The 26,808-nt window shown below is 42.7% G+C and overlaps 1 protein-coding gene across 2 annotated transcripts in view; it reads right to left on the bottom strand.

The window, feature by feature from the left end:
* The window catches only part of PRKCA (protein kinase C alpha), a 112,614-nt gene that overhangs the window by 82,150 nt on the left and 3,656 nt on the right, over positions 1-26,808 (bottom strand). The window lies entirely within an intron of this gene.

The following is a 26,808-nucleotide window of genomic DNA, read 5'->3' as shown; positions in this document are numbered from 1 at the left end:
AGATCATCAGTTTGTCATGTTAACCTCTTTATTCCAATCCCATCTCTACGTAATGCCCAATAGAAGAAGTAATTAAAGCTGCTATTTATAAGTCTGCCAGGTTTCCAACACGAAGCTGTGAGGACAGCACAGCATGCAGTGCCCTGCACTGTGCACTGCTCACTGCCAGGGAGGTGCACAGGTTCACACGAGCTGTTATCCCCAGTGTGTGCAGTGCATTCCATGTGAGCACAGTGGCTGTGCTGCCAGAATATTCTTCAGATCTCTGATCCAGCGAAGGCACTTCAGGACTCTACGAGCCATTCCAAGACACAAAGCAAATGCAAGCAAAAGATCCCAAATCTGTATTATTATGAAAAGCTGAAATAAGCCATGCTTTATAGAGCAGAATTTTTATTGCTCTACTCCATATACTTAACACATTTTTCCATCCTTTCAACTACTATTTTGACTCTGCTCTGCACAGGGCTGCCCGCAAGGACAAGGTGCTCATTGAGGGTATGAACGTTTCATTCATGGCCTTTGACAACCTGAAAAAGAATTTCACTGCAGAAAATATAGCTGTGTATTTTCCACCAGACTCCCATTATGAATAATACTCTTTCAGACTTGTTTAAGTGTTTTCCTGGAAGAGCACAATGACGGCCCTTCTTTGGCTCTTGGTGCTTGTACTTTTCCCTCACCATGTTCTCAAGAACGTAATCAGCTCTGAGGCTGCCAATACTTCATTGATCTCAGCTTCTTTCCCATCAGGGAATCCACCCCAGGGTTACACCACAGGAGAGGCCATTTCCAGGAGAATGTCTGCACTATTTGGGTCATTTGCTTATCTGCCGAGTGGCACCCAGCTTCCTAAAATGAATCTTAAAACAATGGAGATCAACTTTGAACTAAATTTTTTGCTACAAGAATTCAGCCTTGAATGGTTCCAGGAAAATGCAAGCAAAATCTGTCTCTGAAAGGCTTTCCTGAAGCTTTCTGAAGAACTGAGGTGCGTTGGTGTCATGTGCCAGCGCAGATCTCATCATGGGAGACATCCAAAAAAGTTACATCACAGATCTGAAATGTTTGGAGCAGGAACTGAAGGATTCAATTTCACTATTCCTTTCAAAACCTTCCTATTTTAAAGGAATGTTTTTGGTTTTGCGGTTGGATGACAAATCCTTCAGCATTGAAAGAAAATTTTTGATTAACTTTTTCCATGCTTTGACCATAGGATAACTGAATTCTTAAGTAGGAATCCTATACTTTAAATTCCCTGATCCACAGAAACTTCAAGTTTTAATTCAAAGATGGAATTACCACGTTAGAAAAAGGAATGAAACGGCATCGAAGTGAAAGGAATGGGGAAATCCAGAATAAGAAAAGAAGAATCTCTAAAGAGATGAGAATGGCTGCAAGCACTGCTGAGATTCCTCCCCCTCCAGTACCACTTCTGTGATTCACACAGAACACAGCTATTAGAGGTTTTACTGATGGACATTACGTTTTTTCTTATTTATGGCTGCACCATTATCTTATAGGAGCTAGTAAGTTGTTTCTAAAACAGCAGTGATTTGTGTTAGGTAGGGGGAATGAAACCACTGTCGTTGCTCCAATGTGTTTAATAGCACTGCAGTAGGAAAAAACCCCACAGCTTAGCGCTCACTCATTGCAGTGCAGAAGCCAATGCGTGCAGCTTTAATTTAAAAACGCTTTAAAGAACCATTTGAAACAATGGCTGTGAAGCAGTGGACATTTATGCTGAGCAGAGCAGACAGCTTCCAGCGGTGTGCCACTTCCATCATGGCTGCAGCACGAAATGGGAAGCTGCTGTGACAGGTACAGCCACGTCAGACAAATAAAAGCTTCTGCACTGGAGGCACCTCACACCAGAAGGAGGAATTACGAGTTTCAAATTCATCATGAGCTAAAAAACACTCTTTTTCTGTTGCACACATTATAATTCTGTACAGAAGTAACAGTCAAGTGCTCTAAATACCAGGAGCACTCATATTCCTGGACTAAGACCCTCCCTAAGTGGCCTTCTGGCAAACTTTGACAGTTTTGTGTTTCTTGCAGGACTATGGAAATAAACAGCTTCAGCTGCATCACATATTCTGGAGAGTGTCTGGCTCTCCTAAAGCAATGAGACATGCAAAAAAATACATAATTGTTTTTGTGCCTCTGCATGGCCACAGAAATCCTTCAGCAGTCCTCACCACCCCACAGCACAACACAGATCTGAGTATTTCTCACTGATGTTCAGGAACTGGGTTCTACCATTGGCGCAGTCAGCAGCCTGCATCCTGCCCTGCTGGTTGGGAATTGCTGCCCCTCTGAGCCTGCCAAATCCAGGCCAGCAGCAGGGAATTGCTGTGCTTCTGCTCAGCTTCAGTATGCATTTCAAAATCCCTTCTCTCTCTTGAAATGGTGCCACTGGAAGCATCATCCCAGCTGCGCCACAGGACGTGCAGTCAGGATTGCAGGTAGTGCTTCTTGGCAACCTTAGAAAGCAACAAGCTTTAGTAAATGCCATCTGGGGAAGGGGAAAATGGACAGGAGAGAGACATCTGCTGTGTTTTCCAACGCAGTTAATGACAATAGGGACGCAGTGATGATGTCTGATTTCTAAAATGCAGCATTGGTAAAAGGCAGGACGTGGCACTTCCAAGGTAGGTGCTCTACTACTGCAGTAATTCCCACATCTTTTCCTTAATCCCTTGATAAACCACGTCCTACCTTTCCTCTTCATGTTTTGTTCTAGGCCAACTGACACCAACTTTTCATACATGCTCTCAGTTATTTGCTGGGTAACAGCACTGTGCTGTTGTAGAATGGGACAAGAAAAAGGCAAATGTATTTCTGACAGCTGCAGAAGTGCCTGTTTGGGTATTTCTGAGTATGAACATCATAGCTGAAATCTGAATCAAATTAATGCAAGAGTTTCTGAAAATGCAAAAGGCAGTACAAATATTTGAATTCTTACTGGAAGCTTTTCCTTACTTTGGACTTAGAATGTTTAGACATGTACTCTGGTATCAGAATACCTTAAATCACAACATATGTGGACACATGGTGAAATGTATCATTATAGTACCTACACAACCCAAAGTACATTTAATTGAGCAACAACTTGAAAACGACTTTAAAAATGTGTACCCATATTTTTTGCCTAATTGAAAATGCATCTTTAAGAATTGAAGTACAGTTTTAATGGCTCAGTATTGAGTTGCAGCAGCTAACTTTGAGACTTTCAGTGCTTCAGTTCAGCACTTCTGAGGACCCTTATTTTCTTAGTTTGTGCATTTAGAGATTAATGTTTGAATCAAAGGCCTCACAAGTTGCTAGGTGACTGCACTGAGAAAGTCGAACCAAATAAGAAAAGCACTTCTTGAAGATGAACTGAAAAGGGAAGCAAACACTGTTTGTTCACCACGCTGCTGCTGCAGCATGTACAAAGAGAGCTTCAGAACTGAACCAGAAGTGTTTACTTGAAAAATAAATACCTTCTTTCTTTCTTTTTTTGGCACAGCCTTTGGCAGACCGACTAAACAGCAAAACGCAGTATTAATGGATTTGAGAACTTACCCTTATGTAAGTTTCCTTAGAAAAAAAATGTCCAAAATTGCCCTGTTTTGAAAGCTGTTTTGCTGTTGCCCTTCTACATGTAACTCATCAGGTGAGCTCAGGCATACCACTTCTGCCACCCATTTGCCTTTAAAATCCTGGCTAAACTGCTTTTCTATGGAAATCAAGGCACAAAGAGATTTTCAGAATACAGCTCTGCAAAACAAAAGAGGGAGAAATATCAGGGATACAACAGCCACCCTCGGCAGCCCACTGGCAGATCATTTCCAGATCCTTTTGTGAGATGCACCAGCCATGCATGCAGCACGCTGCTCCCCATGCCAAGGATCAGACACTGCAGGAGTCAAACACAAATGGCAGCACTTATCTAGGGGTGCTGGTGAGCAGCAACTCCAACTTCTTGTCACCCCTGCCTTTAATTTCTTACGTACAAGAAACAACCTAAGCATGTTTCTAGGAAAATTCTGACCTGAATTTCTCCAAAATACCAGAACAGCCCACACAAAAAGCCATTTTTAGCTGCACGTAGACCTGAGACGCATTTGTTTTGTTCTTAAAGACATTAACATTTATTAAAATCACCTTTTTCTGTACTTATTAACTGTGATTTCAACCGAAGATGAGGTTCAAAACTGACATGCTGATACCAGAACCTTAAAACTCCATTCTGAAGTGATAACAGTTTCTCCACAAGAACACACTTCAAATACTGGGACATTTAACCTCATCTCCTGCACTTCCTTTGCTGTCATGCTGCTATGATCCCAAGGCTGTAGGCCAAGCAGACGTGGGTGCAGAGCCAGCCCTGTGTGGTTGGGATGGACTCTAACTTCAGCCTGTTCTTTCATGCAAAAATCCCTGAGATGAGTTCACACAGATCTTCAGACAGTGAGGGAATTTATTCCGGTCGTTCCTAGCTGAAGCTTAAACCAAAGCAGAAAGTTACAGAACCAGTGCTTCAAAAACTATAAAAAATAATGTCGTGGAAAGTTCCATCTGGGAAAACACTCATGTCCTCGGTGTTCAGCTCCTTCAGTGGTGACAGCCCTCATGCAATCCCCTGCATGAATCCCACCCCTTCCCCACAACATGGACCGTCTCCGCGTTCTCCATTCTGGCAGGATGTCTGCTGCTTCCTGCCAGCTCTGAGCAAGCAGCCCACCATCCCGACACATGGCAAAGAAAACTGAGGCAAACATTCAAATCTGACAGCTTGTTGGAGAAGGGAAGAGGAAATCAATTAGAAGGGAGGCACAGAGCTTCTCCCCCTCCCCTCCCAGCGCTGGGTGGCAGTGGCCACGTTTGTCATCTGGCACTGAGGGACGAGGCTCCGACCCTGCCCCGATGGGTTGCTTTCAGCAAAAACAAGATGTTAACACAGCATCAATTTGTCTGCCAACAGCATCCAGCCCTTTTGCGACTGAAACAGCTTCTGCTGAGAAGCAGACATGAAGCAGGCTGCGAGCACGCAGTGACTTGGGCTTTCTCTGAGGTCACTCAGGAGATGAAGCTTCGATTCTTCCCTTAAAAAAAGCCTTCAAAAGCTCTGCAGCAAGATGAACAGCGCACAGACGGCACTGAGCATTTCCTATTGTTGCCTATAGATGTGAGCGTCTCTACAGCTAAGAGAAATAAAACTGCAGATCGAGACTCATCTGGCTTACCTATTCTGAAATTAAGAAGAAAAGGCACCACAGGCAAAGGTGGGGAAGAGGAGAAAAGAATGGTGATTTCTGTATGCTGCACTGGTGAGAAATACGTTTCTGAGTCGTGGCTTTCGTGCAGAGCCAGGCAGCAGTGTGTGACACCACCTGTCCAGCAGACACAGTGGGATCTGATCCGAAGAGTCACACATGGCACAGTGATGGGGTTCTGGAAACAAAAGTTTGCAGAAATCAAGCTGAAGTGGGGCTGAACGTCTCCTCCACGCACAAACCCCGTACAAAATGCTTTCCAAACTCTTTTTCTTGTTTATCTGCCTGGATTTTCTCTCTTTCCTTTGTCACACAGCTCTTATATGATACAACCATCCCTATAACACCTGCACTGCTGGGAAAACTCTTCCCAAAACTTCCATGGTGAACAGTCTCACATCCACTTTTCTTTCAAAACAGCATTTCAAGCACTGCTCTCCCCCATAACCGAGCGCCTTTATTCATAAAGTTTTCTTGTAGTATTTTCTTTCTGTATTTAACTGGCAAAACAGCTTGAAACACACCATGCAATATTAATCCATCCTGTGCAATGAGCTACTGCCTTTGAATTTCTTCAAACAGCAGTGTTATTAAAGATAACGAAGTTTCCTGTGTTTGTTTGGGATTTGCCTCATTGCACCGTGGATGTGGCACTGAAGAATGATGCAGCCTGAAATAACCACAACACCACATTTAGTTTGCCTTGTAAAAAGAACAGAACCGACACCAGGCAGAGCTGATTCAATAGGAAGCAGAACGTTAACTCTGTGTCACTTTCATATGCACAGTCCCCAGCGCACTCGCTTTACTTAATATTAATTAGAAAACCTTATGTAAGTTGGTTTAGTACATTCAAATCGAGTTTTGTTGCTTTTTTATTTAGAGCTGGAACATATGATCAGCCTAGCTTCGCCGAACTACCTAATTAGCCATCTGCTTCTCGAAGTTTTGTTAAATATGTATTATATAGCTTTAACAAAAGGGTATTTTATCATCAGATGTATTCTTCTCTAATGGTACTAAAGTGCACGACCGATGAAGTCTCCTCTGTTACACAGCAATGTACCACAAAGACAAAGCTGTGACCTCGTTTGGTACCACAACACAACACAGCAACTGGGAAACCAGACCAGAGCATCTCAGTAATGTGCAGCAACATCCTGAAAGCCTGGAACGCTCAGCAGCAACAAAGCAACAGCATACACACAAATCTTCAGCAGAGCCTTCCTTTTCTCTTAGAAACAGCAGTGCTCCGAGGAGCAAAGGACTCACCTGAAACCTGAAGGTTCTCTTTCCATTTTGCAGCTTTGCTGATCTCTTAACCAGCCAAGGACCGGCAGAGCTCAGCTAAGCCAGCACAACAATCCTAATGCTATTAAGCAGGCAATCCAATTAAAGCCATTTCCAAGTAGTGTTTGTCATTAAAGAGAACTGTAAGTGAACAGCAAGCATGTCCATATCTGAAAATCAGTAATGTGGACTGTCCAGAAATAGTCCTGCCAAGGCTTTGAGCTCAGTATGACAGGAAGCAGGGGAATATGGTTTCAGGGTATTTGTATTTTTAATGTCAAGAAGCGTTTGTGCTCCATGCTGGATAACCTTTTCTTTGACTTACAGAAGGAGTTTGGTCACAATCAACACGCTGTAAAAATGTGCTGACAAACATGCACACAACTTGCTCTGCCAAAATGCTCCATGCCAAAGAATATTACCCTCTGACGAGCCCAATTACAGCACTAACCACAGTTACATTTCCAGGAATCACACACATCATCCAAGTATCTGCTGCACTTCTTAACAATATCGTTTTTCTCTGGAATTTTCATAACTGAAACCAAAAGAAGCAGCAGGTTATCAGAGCAGCTGATGTGAAAACGGATGGAAAGACTGTCCTTGCAGAAAACAAGAAGCCACACCACCATGCTGATTCCAAATAAAATGCTTTGCATCTAGAATTGCTCATATGTAATAAAAGGAAAAGTGATGAAGGGGAGGGGAAAGAGACATGCAGATGTGCAGGAAGTCTGCTGAGCACCAGGGGAACCATTTCTTCACTACCAAGAAATCCTCCAACAGTTAATTGGAATGGCCTGAGATCAGCCAGCACCAAGTATGGGCAGATTGATCATAGATGGCTAATTGCTCATTGAATCTTTATGAAATTCAATTAAATATTAATAGTAATTAATAACGGTTGATAACAATTACACCTCTGTAAATATTTCATATGTAAGCAGATTAATAAGCCAGAATTTCTGGACCCAAAGTCCTCCTGGACACAAGATGAAAGCATTCCTTCTGCATGAAGGACAGCACACACTGGCTGCTCCCCTTCAGCAACAACAAGATGTAGGAATGGAAGCAGCAAGCCCTATAACCCTATATATAACCCTAGCACTTCAGCTGAAGATCTGAACGTAAGCATTGCATATCACATAAGGCAATGAGAATGGCCATCAGCAATTTCATGCTGCCTTGATTTTTAAGTCAGCTCAGTACTTAAGGGGGATGTGTGCAATATATACAGAATTCTTTGCAATTAAACTTTAAAGAACTGGGGAAGATGGGGGAGAAGAATTCCATTCCCTGGAGTAAAGATTTGGGGTTTTTAATTTATTTTATTTTTTTTAAGGGAAGTTTAGAACAAAGATGGATTTTTAACATCAAGACACACAAAAAAAAGCTCCATAAATTATCTTAACTATCTTCTACTTGGAAAACACGAACAACAGCATCATTACTCATTTCTATTAATCTCACTGCTTCCCAAGAAACAGAAGGAATAAGCATTCAGTTTCGTGCAGAAAATCATTTTGCAAATGCAATCTGCATTGTTATTTAGGACATCAGAAATCCCAACCGACGCTGCGCAGTATGAAAGTCGGAGATGAGTGGCAGCAATCAAGTTTCTTAGAAAAGACACCAGGAAGGGCAGAACAAGGGATTCTATCAACATCGTGGTGGATTTCCAAGAAACAAACACAAAGTTCATCTTCTGCTCAAATCACGTGTGAAAATTCTGCTGTTTCTTGGGAGCAAAAATGATGATTGTATTCAGTTTTAGTCATAAGCCTGTATTTATAATGGATCCACCAATGACAGTGTCTCTTCTGAGTATCTGAACCCAAATACTGAGCCATGATTCATCTGAATTGCAAGCATCCAGCTCCTTTGTCTTCCCTAACTCGCGCACTGTAAGAGAGAACATAAAATGTCAAGTGCAAGGACTTCTGCTCTCTGGAATGGCAGAACTGAAATTTAGTGTATGAGTAAACACCTAAAGGGAATGTTTTCATAACACACCGAGAAATGCTGCAGGTAAGAGCTGTGCTGATAACTGTGGGTGCAGCTGAGAAAGCAGCTCGCAGAGCTGGGATGGAGCTCCCTCACCCTCCAGGGCAACACAACGGATCTCTGTGCTGCTCAGGTTCAGCTTCATGGAAGGCAGCGATTGGTAATGTAGAAGGAAATGCTACCAACACACTTCAGAGGTACGATACAGAAATAGGACAGACTCATGAAATCTGTTGCCGACATTTTTCAGGTAACGAAATTCTCAGGATAAGCCAGGAGTTTTTATTTTTGTAACAGTTCTGACAATTTTTAACAGTTTGCTTACATTATCTCCTAAAAATATTTCCTATCGTGTGAAAAATGTGCATTTCTAGTTAGACCCCGCTGCTCAGTTTCTGTAAGAAACGAGGAACTGGGAGATGCCACGTTCTTCCCAACACCCAGAAGACTCAACCGCCAAGCCAACAACCAAAACCCCACAAATCCCAACATCTCCTGAGACAAACAACACAACAAGAGCCCTGGGTTGGGAGGGACACGTGGGATGTGCTCCCCACAACAGGATGTCACAGCACCATGAGGACAATCCCAGCTCAAGGGCACGCAGGAGGCAGCCGGGATCCGGAGCGGTGCAAAGTGCAGCACTATGATTCACCCCAACTGCTGCTGACTCCTGGTCCAATGGCACATGGAGAGCTACTAAGAAAACAAAAGTTCAGAAGGTAATAAAATAATAATGTTATTGTAAGGAAAAAAAAAAAAAAAAAGAAAGAAAGAAAACATCAGGTAAAATAAACAGAAAAAATAGGAGGAACTCAAACGTAATTTATTGCTGATTGCTTGTTTATATACCCAGCTGCAGAAGCAATAAAGATCCCAGCCACCTCCTCATGCAAATAATTTCCTCAAGACCGGGCCCTGTGTTTTTGCATGGCACCCAAGGACACGCAGCACATATCAATGCAGTGGGAACTTCCTGCACAAGACAGCACAGCAGCACCATGCCAGCTGCAGCCCTGGTACCCACCAACCCATGTCAATGACTGGGAAGCACAGGGATCAGACTGGGCTCTGTGTGGCACCAAGCACATCTCACAGCCAAAAATCTGAGCAGGATGCAAATTCAAACAAGATATTTAGAAAAATACTTTCACACCAGAGGTCGTCTGCCAATGGGATGGGATGGGATGGGATGGGATGGGATGGGATGGGATGGGATGGGATGGGAGGAGGAGAAATCCCTGCCCCAAACTGCATGCCCTATGCTAAATGACCAAACCTCAAGGCTGGAGCCAAGGCAGGGGAACAGGAGAAGACTTCAGAGGTCCCTCTCACCTCCCTTTGCTCTTGTGCCCAATCAGTCTCACAGTTCCATGGAAAAGGGAAAGCTGGGGGTGGGGGGAGCAGTTTACTCTCAAAATACTCAGCAGCTTTAAAGTCAAGTGATGCAAAAGGTCAGACCTCTGGTGGGGAAAGGAAAGAAATGTCATGTTCTACTTTCATTACCACCCACTGCAACTTTGCAGGTGACTGACAGTCACAAAGAACACAAAGAGTCAGATGAAGGCTTCGTTCTGAGATTCTGCTGGCAGAGCCACCCGTACTACTGCCTTATCCATCAATTAGGGAAGATGGTAATAGCACAGTAATACAGCTCGGTTGTATTCTTAGATCATTCATTGTTTGCCCTTTTCCCAGTCTTTATAAAAGAAATACTTTACTAACCTAAATGATTTTTTGCACAAAACTGATTTTTTTTTTTTTTGCAAAGCTTAAGAAAGGTGTATTAGCTCTGGGATTAGAACCATTGCTCATTGTATTATTGCTCAATATATAATGGGAAAATGGAAAACTGGCCATCATTTACAACATGCAACATCAGCTTCCCTCACCAAGATGTCTCATTGCTTTCCCCAGCCCTCCACCAAGCAGCTTCCCAAACCATAAACAGCATGAAGCTCAATCAACATGTCGCTGTTCTATCGCAATTGGTTTGGAGCTTTGAAACCCAAATGGCTCAAAACATACCACTTCTTATTTTCTGGTATTTATTTCTGTATTACTAACGGAGCCTGAAATTAAAATAGATTTTCAGCACTGCCACCAGGCTTGGGCTGCCCCATGTGCTGTGCCCTCCAGATAAAACTGCACTGGGATCACAGAGCATTAAGTTCCAAAGAACTTCCCCCACTGGGCTTATGGACCTGGCTTGGGTCAAATCTGGAATCAAGCCACCTCAGCTACAGAGGCAGCAATGGGGCAGTGTAAGCACAGCACAGAGCTTTGCTCCTGATGGATGATGGAGCATCGCTCTGAAAATCAGAGCACTTTAAAAACACATCCCTTGAAACAAGCCGTGGAGGAAATGTGAACAAACCCACAGAAATAAACAGGCTACAGCAAAAGTCCCACCTGTATTCTTAGCACAGAGTCCCTGCACTGCTCCCATCCCTCCACCCTGCTGTCATCCAGGAATGGGAGCACTCCCTCCCTTACTCTGAGGAAACAAGTTCATTGTGGGCCTTTTGGGCATAAGGAAATGAAAAGATTGAAATCAATTCAGCAAGAAGCCATCCAAGCAGAAGAAAGGAGCACGCTGCATCCTACTGAATGTAAGAAAACCTCAAATATGGGATTTAAGCACCTTCTGTGTGTGGTTTTTTGTGTTCATGAGACATATTTATGCCCTGAATTGTGCTTCCATAAATTACGGGCAGTACTCATTTTACTCAGAAGACCTGGAAGAGGTCAGAAAGGACACAGCTGTATCCAGCTGTTACCTGCCTCCAGGACTCTTAAACTCTCTTTATGATAACCAGCGTAATTGCTCCAGAAAAGGTCTACACAGAAGGAAAGAGGTTACAAAGGCAAAGAAAAGGTTCTTCTCGATAAAGAACGGACATAACAAGAGCAAACGTTCAAAAGCACAGAGCTTGTCTGCTATTGTTCCTCATGGCCTGGTTTTCAGAACGTAATCCAGGACATTCCTCCTCTCCCAACGAGAGGCTGGTCAGGTTAATGCAAGGACAGCCTCCAGCTGCTGAGGGTACATCCTTTGAAAGCATGGCACAAAATGAAACTGATTTCACGTGGGCTGTGTTCCCAATAATATCTAACATTCTCCATCAAACTAAGCAGTTTATCATAGGATTACAAGAAGATTACTGAAATGCATCATACAAAAACCCCACCAAACAGATTTCGACACAGCGACAGCCTGTGAGGGGACAAAAAATATCTGGTAAAACACCTTTGGGTCTTTCTGTTCATTCTCAACTCTTCTTACCATCACATCGTTACATGCTCACTAATATTACAACTTCTATACATACTCATATAGGATTCTAGTTTCAATTATTCTTTTCTATCTCACGTTATCAGCATTTACTAGCTCAAAAAAACCCTCTCTAGCTGAATATAGCAAAATCCTACTTAATTGGGAACAGAGGACGGAGGAGGACCTCCAGGGTAATTGAATCCAGCTCCTTGCTGCTATGAGCAACCACGACACAATCCTTCCAGAAGGTCATCTTCCAACCACTGGGTTTCTGGGTCTGACCTTCCTGGGAAGCTCTCCCAGGACAACTTTCTTCTGACAGTCACAAAAGCTGCAGTTTTGCTCCTAAATGTATTCATGACATACTTCTTTGTCCTCAGATTAACACGAGAGCACTGTCACGAATGATAAAAGCACTTCTGAGACACTGCTGCCACTAGCAGCGCTGTAAGTGAAGAAGAAACAAAGCACAGCATGGCAGAAATAAAGAGCATTTCAGTGCTGAAATAACAGGCTGCATTTTTATGTACAGTAATTTCGAATAGTGTGGAAAAAAGAGTTGGTATTTGTTGACCAACTCCAGCAGCCATTGGATGGAAGAGCAGGAAACAAGCAGGATGGATGAAAAGTGGTAGCACTGTGAGGAAGGGTTATTTTCCTTTTACTTCTGAAATTGCTGCTAAAGAGCACAAACTTTCATTTGTCATAATTAGAAAGAATTAATTAAAGGAATTATTAATGGGCAGCTTTTTTGCCTCATTCTTTGTAGAAAGATGGCAGCACCCAGAGGAAAGCCCTGAACGTGCTGAAGAGACGTAGGGTTTTGCAGCACTGCTGGGAGACACACAGCTCAGAATAGCCACAGTCACAAGAGCCCTCACACTCATAGGAGAGAGCACCACATCCGTCTGCTTGGAAAACCTCCCGTGAAGTCTGTCAGCTGTCACTTTGGCCATGCAGGTTCCTACACAGATCATGGAATAATGCAAAACAGACGCATCGTGGAAGTGGTCACAAACACAGATGCTTTCCCCTCGTATTTAAATTTGTGCTGCTTTAAATACCAAAAGCAGCAGCACTCTTTTCCCTCTGTTTAAAACGTCTTGTATGAAACACTGCTATGGATTTCCACTTACAATTAACAGTGAAAACTACAAATAAAATAATTAAGTTTTGTAATTTAACTGAGCCTTCTTCTTCTTACATCATACATCTGAAGATATTAATAGAGGCCCTAAAAATAAGCATCACACAGCACGGCCACGAGAGATACCTAATACTCAACAAAATGCAGCTGAGGGGATGAATACCACCACTATTTTTAGCAAGAATAACATTTTCCTGAACGAAGTCCTTCAGAGACGAACTGATTTGATGGGAAAATGAAAAAGCATAAAACAAAGAATGCTCCCAAATGAGATCACCTGGGATCTGCCTTCCCTCTGCCCCTGCAGGGCAGCTGTGTAGGTGAGCACTATTTTTGCTCATTTCAGAATTTTCCTACAGTCTATGGGGGAAGTACAGAAGTTTCGTGCTGTGTATGACCCTTTTCAATGCAGGGAAATGGGATCAGACAGCCTTTAAGGACCCCTTCCAGCCCAAACCATCCCATGATTCTGTGACTCTTCTAATGTGACTTAAGCTTGGTTACATGATGATTTCAAATGAATATTGTTTTAGACTTCATTGCTACAATTGCACAACAACCTGCAAGTAACCGAGATCTGAAACCTTAAAGGTGAGAGATGACAGCACCTAAATGCACCCATTGTCTTAACAGTTACATTAGTTCAATTAGCTGTTTCCTAGGCTTGAACACAGAATTAACAGTTTCAACTTTGGAACATTTGACCTAAATAGAGAATATGATACGTAAGCATCGATGGAGTATCATGTAGCAAATCTCCAACATGTTTTGCAGACAAACTGAGTATTAACAGTAATTGGATGGATTGATCTACCTTGCACCTAAATTGACGTGATTAAGATGACAGAACAATAAATCACAGCAGGAACAGACTGCAGGACTTTTTCCCCAGACAAGAAGCTGTTATTAATTAGTAACACACAAAAAAAGAAAAACCTACCTGCTTCGCTCACATCAGCGTGCAATCACTGCATGTCTTTCAGTTCCCTAAAATGATTGAGGCTGTCCTTTTTGGCAAACACTTCACACGTGGTCAGCAGAAAGCAAGCTGTGGCGTACAGTTTTATTATCATCACTATTAAACTTGGGAAAACACATCTTTAATTGCTACAGCACTCTTAAAGCAAGCTGCTTACATGATGACTTTCAATACAGGAAGAAGAAAAATTACATGCGAACATGAAGTGCCATTATTAAAACCATACATCATGGGAATGTAGAGTCCAGTCTAACTGTTAATGATTTCCAGCAGCCAACACCACTGAAAGGGACAACAGCAATGAAATGAGGTGTCTCAAATCTTCTGTTTAATTTCTGGCCCAGTTTCATAGGAGGAGGGTGGGACCTGTAGCACCATGCAGTGCTATGCTGGGAGGAGACAGACACTGCAGTGCCAGTCCCAGGGAGGGCTCATCTGGTACCAAGATGAGGCTGGCAGAATCAACATTCATTTGTTAATTATTGCTAAGGAGTAATAAGTAACGTCTGGGGGAGGTGCAGTGCTTGTTCCAGATCTTCCTGAGCAAGATATTCAAAGTCTCAGCACTTAAAGCACAAAGCTGCTTCCCTTGGCAGAGGTGTTCTGTGGGGAGAAGTGAGAAGCTCTCCTCACACGCGTGGCTCTGAAGTGTCAGCTCCCAAATGTTCAGAGCACTTTATTTGAATAGGAGAAACAAGGCAGGTTGCAGGTACAATGCTCATTTCTGAGACTGCTACCCAGAGACCACCCTTACAGGAATAAAAGCAAGAAATAACAAACTATGCTACTTTTCCATTACGAAGGATTTCAGATTTATCCAGTACATGCAGCAACTGATCTGATTTGCAGCCCCTGGAGAACCTCAATGCTTTAAGAACCAAAGTACCCCAGGTATTTTGGGTATGCTGAAACAACAACTGGTGAAAAAGCAAAACGTCTGAACCTGAGGATCCTGCCCTGTAGTAATCACATTCTTCTTGATGCAAACAGGATTTAATGAAATTGCATGAATTAGCAATCATGCAATTTATTGCTAATACTATTGTATCAGAACTGCAAAAAAGCTCCAGCCTCACAGAACATTGTAAAAAGCAGGAGGAAACGCTTCATCCGAATTGTGGAAGTGTGGTGAGATAAAACCTGGATTGTTTCACATCCACGCAGAGCAGCATCCTGGGGAAGTTTTCCTTGCTTGGAACACATCCACCCAGAGCTGGACAATTCAAAGTGTGCAAAACCACAGCTGACTTTCAGGGAAGCACAAAGCAGCTGCATGCCTGCAGCCCCAAGCCTGCTGCCTGCCTGCTGCACTCGGGCAGGGAGAGGGGAGCAGCAGCAGCCCCAGGAGCTGCCCTGGGTGCAAAGGTGAAAAGGATGACAGAAGCAATGTCAGTGTGAGCAGATTATTCCATACACAAGGAGTTTACAACCATGTTATATGCTGTGCTTTTAATGCATTTGTCTCATTCCATCAGCTTCAAATAAGGAAACATCCCAAAGCCGGGGACAGCATGCTGATTTTGTTGCTATCTGCTACTATAAATAGCTTTTCCTGGCTTTTTAAGACACAGCTGTACCAAGTTTCTACCAGAAAGAGGATGAAAATGGCACTGACATCGATTTGCTGCACTGCTGTCCCACTGCTGTCCCTTTCTCTGAAGGCACATCGGTCACACGTCACACCCTCATTGCCTTCAAAGGAAAGAACACCATTTGCAACGAGCTTCTACAACGTTTTTTCTTTCTAAACAGAACCTAGCCTTCAGAAGAAGATTCTGTGAGCACGGATGCAGGTTTGCTGCCTTAACCATGACCCAAAAGCAGTGCCAGGCTGTTGGAGAAGGATTCTACACAGAAACACAGTGCACAACGCTACTTTCACACCCCCTGGCCTCAGCCCTTGCACGTGGCCTCCTGCCTGCAGGCCTGTCAGCATCCACAGCAATGCTCAACAACTCTGAGACCCACACGGAATTCCTGCTTAAATCCTGTGAGGGACTGGAACACAGGGAGTGATGCGCTGACTTCTCAACCTAAATACATAAAATCATAGCGAAGAAATCACAATTTAAATTCACACCTGTCAGGCAAGTGATAAAATGACAATGTTGGAGCGGCGACAAGCTCGGCTCTGGCATGGGCAGGGTTGTTGTGGTTTACAGGAACTCATCACAGAACTGAATTAGTGCCAGTGGGATGGATGATCCTAGGGCACATTGCTCCAGTGCCAGCAGCCATTGGGAAAGGGACACGTTATGCACTTGTTCTCATTTAAGCAGAGCTCAATTCCTGTAGCATCCTACGGAAGGCAAAAGAGGTTTAGCAGAGAATACACTTCCCTGTCAAAGAACCAGATGGAAGAGGGAGATAACTCATCCTCCAGGTAAGGGAAGTGAATTATAAAACACGTCCTGAGTTAAAGACAAAGAGGAGCGAATCTGCTTCTAGGCAACTGCCTCCTCTCCAGCACGCTTGAAAAGAAGCCAACAGCTCTTGCAGAGCAGCAGAGTGAAGGACAAGGGCAAACACAGAGAGCTTCAGAACTCAACTCTTCAGGACAATGGTTCTGGAACAAACAAACACACCTTGGCACAACGCTTTGTGCTCATACATGAAAGTGTTGTGGCTTTATCTCATGTCACTTATTCTGACAAAATCTATAACCCGAGTGCTGCACCATGGTACAGGTGGAGGAAATATTGGTCTAAGACATAAATGAGACCTAATGCAATTCCATTTCAATGATTTTGAGAATGTTGAATCAAAGACAGAAATGCAAAGTTTCTGCCTAAAGACAACATCGGGCATCCTTAGCTCACAGTGCACCATAACCGTGTTATGATCAGCAAGTCCATGGGAAAAGGAAGCCCAAGGATATGCACACACAGGGAAGGAGCAGAACTAGGACATCTGAATTGATGTCTGGGGCTGTGAGAATTCCTAGAATCAGAGTCATGGAGATTGGAAAAGATGCCTCACATCCCCAAGCCCAACCCCAGCCCATCCCCTGTGCCCACTGACCACATCCCTCAGTGCCACATCTCTGTGGTCCTTGAACACCTCCAGGGATGGGGACTTCCCAGCCTCCCTGGGCAGCCTGTGCCAATGCTTTTCTCAAACAGACAGAAAACATGAGAGCGTTGCAGGACTCACTTGGGCAATAGTCAGAGGAACAAGGAGTCAGAGGGCTGCGGGAGGCTCTGAGCAGCACTCACCATGCACCCCTGCCCAGCACCACTGCACTGAGCCACGTGTCACACCAGTAATGTTCTTCCCATCCTATTGCACAAAAGACTCAGACATATTTCCAACAGATGCATTTTGTACTCCAGTAATTTAGTGATATTTCCTGATGGCTGGTTAACACAAAAGCTGACGCTGGTTGATCCAAGGACTGCATCTGTTCCCCTGCATCTCACCAGTGGGGCATTTCAAGCTGCTGAAAAAGATAGCACAGAAAAACAAATTCATCTCTGTTCCTAAGCCTCAGCTTTAAGAGATAAATAATTTGTCCACACAAAAAGAACTAGAATTTAGTAGCCTGTATTTCTAAAATAGCCTGAAACAAACAAACAAACCAAAAAACCACACAACACACAAACTGCAGAACACATTTTCATATCGATATATGGGTAACATACAGGAAAAAAATGTACTCCTTGATCACTTTCTCAAGCCAAGATCATTCTCTTTAAGATGAGGGGTAATGGCCTTAAGCTGCAGCAGGGACGGTTCAGGTTGGGTATTAGTGGTGCAGTGGCACAGCTACCAAAGGAGCTGGGAGGTTGCCATCCCCAGAGCTGTGCCAGAATTGTGGCCATGTGGCACTGAGGGACGTGGTCAGAGGGCACAGTGGGATGGGTTGGGGACCTCAGGGATCTTCTCCAACCTGAATGATTCCATGATTCTGTGATTTTTCCCATCACCTGTTCTACTTCCTCTGATTATTACATGCACATAGCAAGATAACCTGCATGGAAGAACTCATACTCCCTCACACTCCAAAGTATCTACAGACCAATGAAGCCCTCAGATGCAGCTTATAGTAATTCTCTCGTATGCATGAGTAATTAGCATAGTTAAAATATTGGTATTTATGTGACAATGTTTTCAAATAACATTAAGAGACTATCTTGCTATAAAATTGAAATTTCACTACCAGCTCAAGCAAATCATTTACACTTCAGAAAAACACATACAGAAAACTATAGGATAATCTACACATATCAGCACACCTAGTGTCTCTCTAGGTTACTAAACATGCTGAAACAAGGGCATCTTACTTTATTAAACACTAACACAGAATTCGGCATAATACAAAGCTTCAGTCCTTCAGAGGATCTCGGCACTGCAAATAAAAATAAGCACAAAAGCCTATATGGGTAACTGCAAATTAAGGTCAGATCCCCATAGGTGCTCCATATAGAGAAACGTAACAGATAGATGTGCTACTGAGTCAGATTCTGATCCACTCGCACAAAGCAGCTTAGAAGATCCAGGCTTTAAAATATTAAGGGGAACATTTATTAGCTCAACAGGAATGCATTCCTGCCCTCTTACAGACTCTGACTGCAGAACGATACGAATTGGAAGTTCTGGAAATACATCAGTTGCGCTACCCGCTGGCCAACCTAGTTTCCATTCTCTGCGCTTCACATTTGATGGCTCTAAAATTAAACCCCGCTGATTTTATCACCAATTTCCTCTTCATTTTGCTACATTAGATGTCAAATGATCTGTATGCCTGACACTGCCCTTTTAATTATTACAACAAAAGCCTAACGACACCACGCACACACACACGCACTCCAACAGCTCAACGGAACACGGGTGCTGAGAACTCAAAGGTCAATATTTGCATAAACTGCACAAAGGCCGAGAAAGAACAAGTCTTATTAAAAATTAAATTCTATATTAAGTTCAACAATTAGTACTCCTTCTGATGCTCCGCGGATAGTGTTTAGGACTTCATTAAAATTTACTGAGCCTATTTATCAATGCTGTCTGCAGCAAGCTTGTTTATAAAGCCCGCCGAAGCCCCAGTACATTAATGATGTATGATGAAGTCTTTTATGCCCTCCATCAATCTTTGGTTACATGTTTACTTAAACAATCGATACTCCAAATCTATGCCGTGTCCATAAATTCATGGCCTCGCATCAATGAATTTGTTGGTTACGTGTCCTCCAGCTCCAAGTCTCAGACGCTGTCGGCTGCGTTAACCCAGCCACGTTTTATGGTGCTGTTGTCAGGACTCAAAAAGCACTTAAGATGACAGCAGCAACAAAAAGCCTTTGGACTCCCAGTGTGCCCATCACAGACTCTGGGTTCTTTAACTCCCACAGCAGTGGCTGCAGCAGGCATAGAAATGCACAACAGTCCAGACCCCAAGAAGAGGCCAAGGCACAAACGGGTAACAGAAGAACACAAAGAGCTGTTGCAGAAACCAGGAAGGGATGCGGTGGTAACCAAGCTTTGTCTTCCCTTCTCCCATTACAGAAATGTCTCTTATCAAGCAATTTACAATGCTCTTACTATGATTTCTACTTTATCAACTAATAGTAAAATCTGTACTAGCACAGGGCACAGCAGTGAAGCTCACACACACCTGCTTGGCTCTGTCTGCCCCAGGTGCGACAGCAACCAGAGCTCCCAGGGATGTTCTGCTCTGCAGACTCTCAGATGCACCCCTGAGCACAATGTACCACAAAGGCAGTTCCAAGACTAACACTAAAGAGCCTACACGATGTTTGCCAGCATACAGGTGAGATTCAGCTCAGCAGCGACACAAAGAAGTAAGTTTGCATGACAGACCACTACTGCTCTGCCCACTGAAATACCTGGAAAAGAATGAAACTTCTCATATTTAGCACAATATTGGTCTCAATGAGTACAGACACATACAGAAGAATTGCAAAGCATTCCTGCACAGGAGTTAACTTCTGCCTTCTGCTGCGTTTGTATTAGCTGAGAAGTTCCATTTTATAAAAATATATCCAACAGATGTAATGTGTAAAAGTCAAAGGCAGGAAAGAAAGACATAAAACTGACATACTTGGATTACTCTCAGATTTAATTCATTTAAAGTGTAGGTTAGCAAACAAGTTAGAGCAATCCAAAATCTGACTAATTTTAGGGCACAGCAGAACTTCAATCAACTAATCTGTCATGATGGAGGAACTTGGAATAAAATGATAGACACGCTTTCATATTGAATTCTGTTGCATTAGTCTGATTCTGTATTTATTGTAACATGATATTTTTGTTACGTTTCCTTCCAGTCAAACAAATTTAGGGAATTGTCAGGTTGACTTCTATTAAGGTTCTGGAATAGGAGAAAATCAGGATGCTCAGAACATGTCATCAGTGAACAAGATGCCATCTTCAGACACACACATTCTCTGTTGACTGAAGGGGCACACAGCACCTAAACTACTATTCTACATGCTATTCAGTGTAAACTTATAAAAATTAAGCTTCCCACCAAAAAGCAAGGGAGCAGACTTGGAGTCCATGTGAAGGCCAACAAAACTTTCCTGTGATGCAGCAGAATGGGAAACGCTCATACATACATTTCCTCATACAATGCTCATTTCCTCATACATACATTTCTAAAGTCGAACAGTTTTTATCATTTTCAAATCACCTGAAAGTTCAGAGCTGAATTTTCAGAGGCACAGGAGTGCTTATGTGAGCTTCCTCTGAAAACAAGGCCCAAGCACACAAGATGCTCACAATCAATCTGGCTGATGTGCTGTGAGTAATGAACAGAACAGAAATGTGACATAGGCAGAAAGCTGAAGAAGAGAAACAGTTCTTCCAGCTCACCCCAGTATGTGAATAATGCTTTGTTTACTGAAGAACTAAAATAACACATTCCAGGGAAGTTAAAAACTATTAACTTCAAATGAAAATGAGGAATGACATATTCGTGCTTTGGAAAGAGTTACATTGGGAAGAAAAGTTCAGCACCCTCCTAAATGAGAATCTCTACCTTTGGTCCACACCTTGCTTTGTCTGCTCTTCCCACATCTACTAATAAAATAAGGAAGGTCAGAATCTGGTTCACTTTGAGCTCCTGCTTAATCTTTGCTGTTAACAGACACCAAACCTGACATCCATGTGCAGTGTTACTGGTTTTGAAATCCAGGCCCAAAAAAGGATATACAAAAATAATAATTCCAGTGAGGTTCTATACTTACAGACACATATTCTAGACTTCTAACATAGCTCATTTCATGAAAAAAAAAAAAATTAATTAACAAAGACAATAACATCATTTCAAAATCTACATGAAGTCAGGAGAAGATACCTTCCAGGCCAAGTTACAGAATTACATGAGGGACCTCAAAAACCCTCATGTAAATTGATTTATAATTAAAAGATCAGAGTAAGTAACACTGAAACCCACAGAAAGATGCATATGCATGGGCTGGGCTGCCTGACTTGCAGGGTAACTTATGAGTCACGCTTATGGAAGGCACTATTCATAAGAAGCTGCAATGGAAAAACTAGCAGGCAATGAGTGACTCCCAGGCACTTCAGATTTCTCTGTACACCAGCAGTGCTGAAATCAGCTACAGTTTGAATCTTCAGCAGCTACAAGAATTAAAGATGCTCAGCAGGAAGATCCCCTTACCTGGGCTCACTCAACATCCCTACCAATGACACGGATGAAGGGATGGAGTGCACCCACAGCAAGTCTGCTGATGGCACAGAGCTCTTTTTGGTGGTGCCCAGTGACAGGACGAGGTGCAATGGGCACAAACGTGAGGAAAAACTTCTTCACTTTGGGGTTTACGGAACAACAGCACAGGTTGCCCAGAGGGGCTCTGGAATCTCCTTCCTGGGAGGTATCCAAAGCCATTGGGACACTTTCTTGTGTCACTGCTTTAGGGAGATGCTTTGGGGAGCTTGGACTGGGGGATCTCCAGAAGTCCCTTCCAACTCCTACATTTCTGCCTTTATACACAATAGAGACATTCACACAGATTTTATGCTTTCTACAGCAGGCTTAAAAGCAGAACTTGACGTTTTTATTAAATAACATTATTTTTACCCTTCACCCTGAAGAGAAACAATCCACAGAGAGAAAAAAAAAAAAAAACCAACATAAAACAAATAATTATCTGTGCATCTCAACAGGGAAATCTGTTTTCTTCATCCTTCTGCAACTTTCTTTCCAACATTTCATTAAATTCCGCTCATGGCATAAGCCATTTCAATCCACAGAAATCTTGTATAAAATTAACACCATATGTGGCTGCATATCAGCAGCTGATGTGTAGTATTACAATGAAACACAAGGGAAAATAAAGAACATGCCAAACTTTATCTTCCCCAGGTCTCAAACTGGTTTATCTGTCAGCTCCGAACAAGCTATCACTCCCACATGTTTAATTAGAAGCTGAGGAACTTCACAGAATTGCATCCAGGGCACTGGAACAGTCAGTTTCTCTGAACTGGAACACACTGCTGGGATATCGAAGGGATTCAAGTAAACAACCCAAAGTTTAACATGGCAGAAGTGTGGGAAGGGTGAAGATGCTCTGCCTTTGAAATAGAATACAAGAGAACAACAGCAACAACAAAAACGCAGAACTGTTGCTGCAAGATAAAATGTAATTAAGCTCCAATTTGGATGAGCACAATATCATCTAAAAGATGTGCTAGAAAAACAGAAGTACGATGGCATACTTCTCTATTGTTACAGTCCATGTTGAGCAAATTGTATATTTAATAAATTTTGTATTGTACACCTATTTTTATTTGATGTCCAGGGTTGGTTGGTATTTTTTTGTGACCAGTATGACTGTAGTAAAGGGGAATCTTTGTGAATACGAACACGTGCATCTGCCCTCTTCTGACAAAGGTGCCCAATGGTCCTTTTCCTAAAGCAGCAATGCTCAGACAACAGATCCCTTCCCTATGGCAGAACCATAATGTATCTATCTACATTACTGCTCCACCAGGAATGGTTTTATAGTTGAAAATAATGCTAAGAACACGCACACCATCCACATTTATGGGTTTTATGCTGGGTAAGTCACAGCACAGCCCACTAGCCCAGCACCCTGTAGCACCTGGAGCACACAGATCACAGGCTGTTAGGCTGAGAAGTGCTGAGCACAAAGCAGGCTGGAGGACTCACTTGCTCTGTGCACAGAAACACAGTGCTCCCAGTTCTGCTGTTTTAAGCTTTGGGTGTTTGTTTGTTTTTCTTTCTTCTGTGGTTTTTATTTCATTTTTTGCTCTCTCGGAGGGTTCTATTTTGGAATGGATACCTTCCAGTTATATGCATGAATTATATTAAAAGCCAGCTGCTTTAAGTACATCCATATTAAGTTTCCCCTCTCAGAAGAATTCATGCTGACCTTTAAGTTACGTAGACAGACTTGGAGCGACTTCCACGGAATTCATTTCTCTGTCTCAGGCTTATAGAAACACTGCCTAATGTAAACTGTGGCACATGACTAATTAACATAAGGAGCACACAGCAAAACACACAGTTGTTCAACCTGTGGTCTGTAACACCCCATCGTACCCCCGAAATGAGAGGGACACAGGAGAAGCAGCTCTGGCTGAGAAGGGAACTTGGTATCTTATCCACCCCGTGGCAATAACATTTCCAAGTAAGGAAGACAGAAAACCTTTTGATGAGAAGTACTATGGCCATGTAGTTTACTTTATTAACTTGTTGTTGTTACAAAGGAAACAGAATGTAGTGAAATGAACAAGAAACTACTGGGGAAACAAAACTATCAAGATAGGAAATGAAGAAGTAAACTTTGATCTATCCTCAGTAAATTGTGTGGCTACAGACCACACTACAGCAGCACTGAGAACTAACAGAAATGACACACAAACCAGGTCATGAGGCTTCAGATTTTGTTGGTTCAAAGATTTAGATCTCAGTGTTAGAAGTGAGTTTCTGGACACCCCCCCCTGCAGGTTTTCAATATAACATTTTGAATGAAAACAGACTGTGAAAGGTGGTGGTAAAAGGTTTTCTGGTCAAGAACCAGAAAAAGAAAAAAAAAAAAGATTAAATAAAAATGAATGAGCCACTGGTTTAACATCCAACCATTACGATACTTGCAAGGACAGCAGAAAAAAAGAAAACCCAGCACTTCACATTCTCATGGAAGGAGTCCCTCTGGATTTCTGGCCAGCCCAGCAGCAGCCACACAAGCAAGTGCCCCTCACCTGGCATGGGCTGTCCCCAAAACCCAACAGTCTGAAAATAAATTGAGAGAATGAAGATGGGAGAAAAAAATTGAAGCAGCAATAGTTACACAGATTAAATATCTGCTGCTGCTTCAACTAATTCCTCTAATTTTTATTAGAAAATACACACGAAACTCCCCCTTAGCTGATTAGGTTCCACTCAGAGTGGAACGACGAATATCAAAAGGAAGACAGAGCCAAAATTTAACTTCAAAGCCTCCTTAATTTCACGTTTGATCTCTTGGAAGAAGAGCATTCATCCTGCGGTAGATCAGAAACATGTTTTTGTCTCACATTCCCCTCTCAGTGCTCAGGTGTGCACTACATGGCAGCCCCCAGCAGCACTGACAGCTCACAGCTCTGCTGGCAGCATCCAGAAGTCCAACAAAGCCGTGACACAGCCTCACCATCATGCTTTCCCCACCACAAAGGCGATCAACAGAGCGAGGACTCCTGTTTCAGAGTGTTTCAGAGCAGTTTGTGTTTGTATGAGCAGACAGTAAACCACAAGTTTCAACAACCAGCAACGACAGCAAAATGCATCCTAAGAACGGGAGTCAGGGAAAAACACAGCCAAGAGAAAGTTAGCCCAGCTCTTCTGAACTCACCTCCACATCCATACTTCTCAGGGCCCGTTTCTGGTACTTTTCCACTGACAATTCTTGACTCCAAATCCCCTTTCTGACAGATTTCCTATCATGGCAAAACGCAACTGAATTCTGTGCCCTCTCTCTCAGCACCATTTGATTTCAGTGCACAATTACTATGGACCTTTCCTCTTCCCTTCGGTATCAAAGACAGGAGGAATCTGAAACAACTTAGGAAATAGCAAAACTCCCCACCCCTAAAGGTGCCCAATGTCAGCTTTCAGTCTAGCAGCAGCTCTAGCAGCGCTCTTTAAAACAGAGCTAGAACAGCTTCTTACAATGGAAACTCTGACAAACCAAGAACTATAACTATACCCGGAGCTGTCACTGTAATAGTATTTCCTTTCCCTCGTGTCATATTGAAATTTCCATTATGCCTTCATTTGCCCTTCTTTTCTATAAAGGCGGAAGATTAAAAAACGAGGGTGTTGTTTCTTTAATTCTTCACATTCCCAGCGGTTTCTATCATTGCATTTGTCCTTCCAGCTTCTGCTGGTGACTTTTTAAATGAAGCTTCAGAAAGTAGAACACAAACTGGATTCGGCTGTTTAACCTGAAATAACTGAGGTTTTATATTTCAAAATTATCATCTTGAGAGTGAGTGCTCTTTGATTTTGACTACAACTAAATACAGTGAATAAAAATGTCAGCCAGCAAAACAAAACCCACACCAACCCACTGCTTCCAGTAGCTGGGCTCAATAATCCCTCCAAGTCCCTCCCAACTCAGGATATTCCATAATTCTACTTTAGGAACTTCATAGTTAAAATACTCCCTGGATTTATCAGTGCACCACCAATGACTTCCTACAAACTATCACACAGCTTGGAATTGAAAATAGAATCACAGAATCACAGAATAGCAGTATTTCATTCACATTTTGACCGTGTACAAACACAGACCAGAAACACTGGAGTACAACAGCCTCCAAAGAGAAACTGCAGTCTTACTTGGATAAAGAACACAAGTCAGGTTTGAATACAGTTAGGTTCCTGAAGAGCATCAATTCTGAAGCAATAATAATAATTAAAAAAATAATCAGCCTGCTCTATCGCTTTCATCCCTGCTTCTGCTCATGCATGGCATTTGGAGGCAAGAAGGCACAGGATTAGTTCTCATCAGACAAAACTCTCCCCAGATTGCAGCAGTTGCAATAGTAGAAGGAATTCCAGGCACAGAAGAACATGTCCTGGAATTGCAATGCCACACTAAATCTGGCAGGAGGAGGGCAGAACATCAGGCTTGTGTGAATTATGAACCCTCAGATATCATTTAAATACAGCTCCGATTATTTCCTGCACACCAATGGAAATCTCTACAGCACATCTAAATAATTCCCTAACCAGAAATGGGATTCAGCTGCAAACACCACCTTCCTACTGCAGAGGATGCACTGCTCTACGCAGCACTGCTGTGGTGGGATGAGCAGCAAAGAGGTGGAGGATATTCACAGAATTTGGCATTAACATTCTGGAGCTTAAACCCTGTGCACAAGGTCCATGGTAAAACCATGGCTGCATTCTTACCATGCCTGAACAAAGCACGCAATATTTTCCCGGTATGCATCAGTAACGTCTCTCTGCAAGTCTCTACTTGAAGACAGGAAAATATCTTGCAACATCTTTAAATGGCATCTCGTGTTTGCGTTCGGATACTCTGAGGTTTCATTTCAAGAAGTATCAACTAACATCAACTTTCATAAAAATACCACAGAATCCATCATTTCACCAACGAAGCAGTAAATGCAGCATTCAGCAAAGTCAAATACGCTCTGAAGCATTAGCGAATAACCATTAAGAGAGCAATGAAAGAAACAGGCAGCTAATGAGAACACAAGGTACGCCTGCAGGTGGAACGTAGGGAAGGAGGTAGGGAAAGGAGAGGCACAACAAACACATGGCACAGAAAGGACAAATAGTTGGGTGTGGCTGCTTTATGATTAAATGGTCACTAATGATAAGAGTTTGGCAATA

The sequence above is a fragment of the Phasianus colchicus genome, chromosome 20 (genome assembly GCF_987193195.1).
Source record: "Phasianus colchicus chromosome 20, bPhaCol1.hap1.1, whole genome shotgun sequence".
Classification (NCBI taxonomy): Eukaryota; Metazoa; Chordata; class Aves; order Galliformes; family Phasianidae; genus Phasianus; species Phasianus colchicus.
This window is presented reverse-complemented; position numbering and strand designations above follow the sequence as displayed.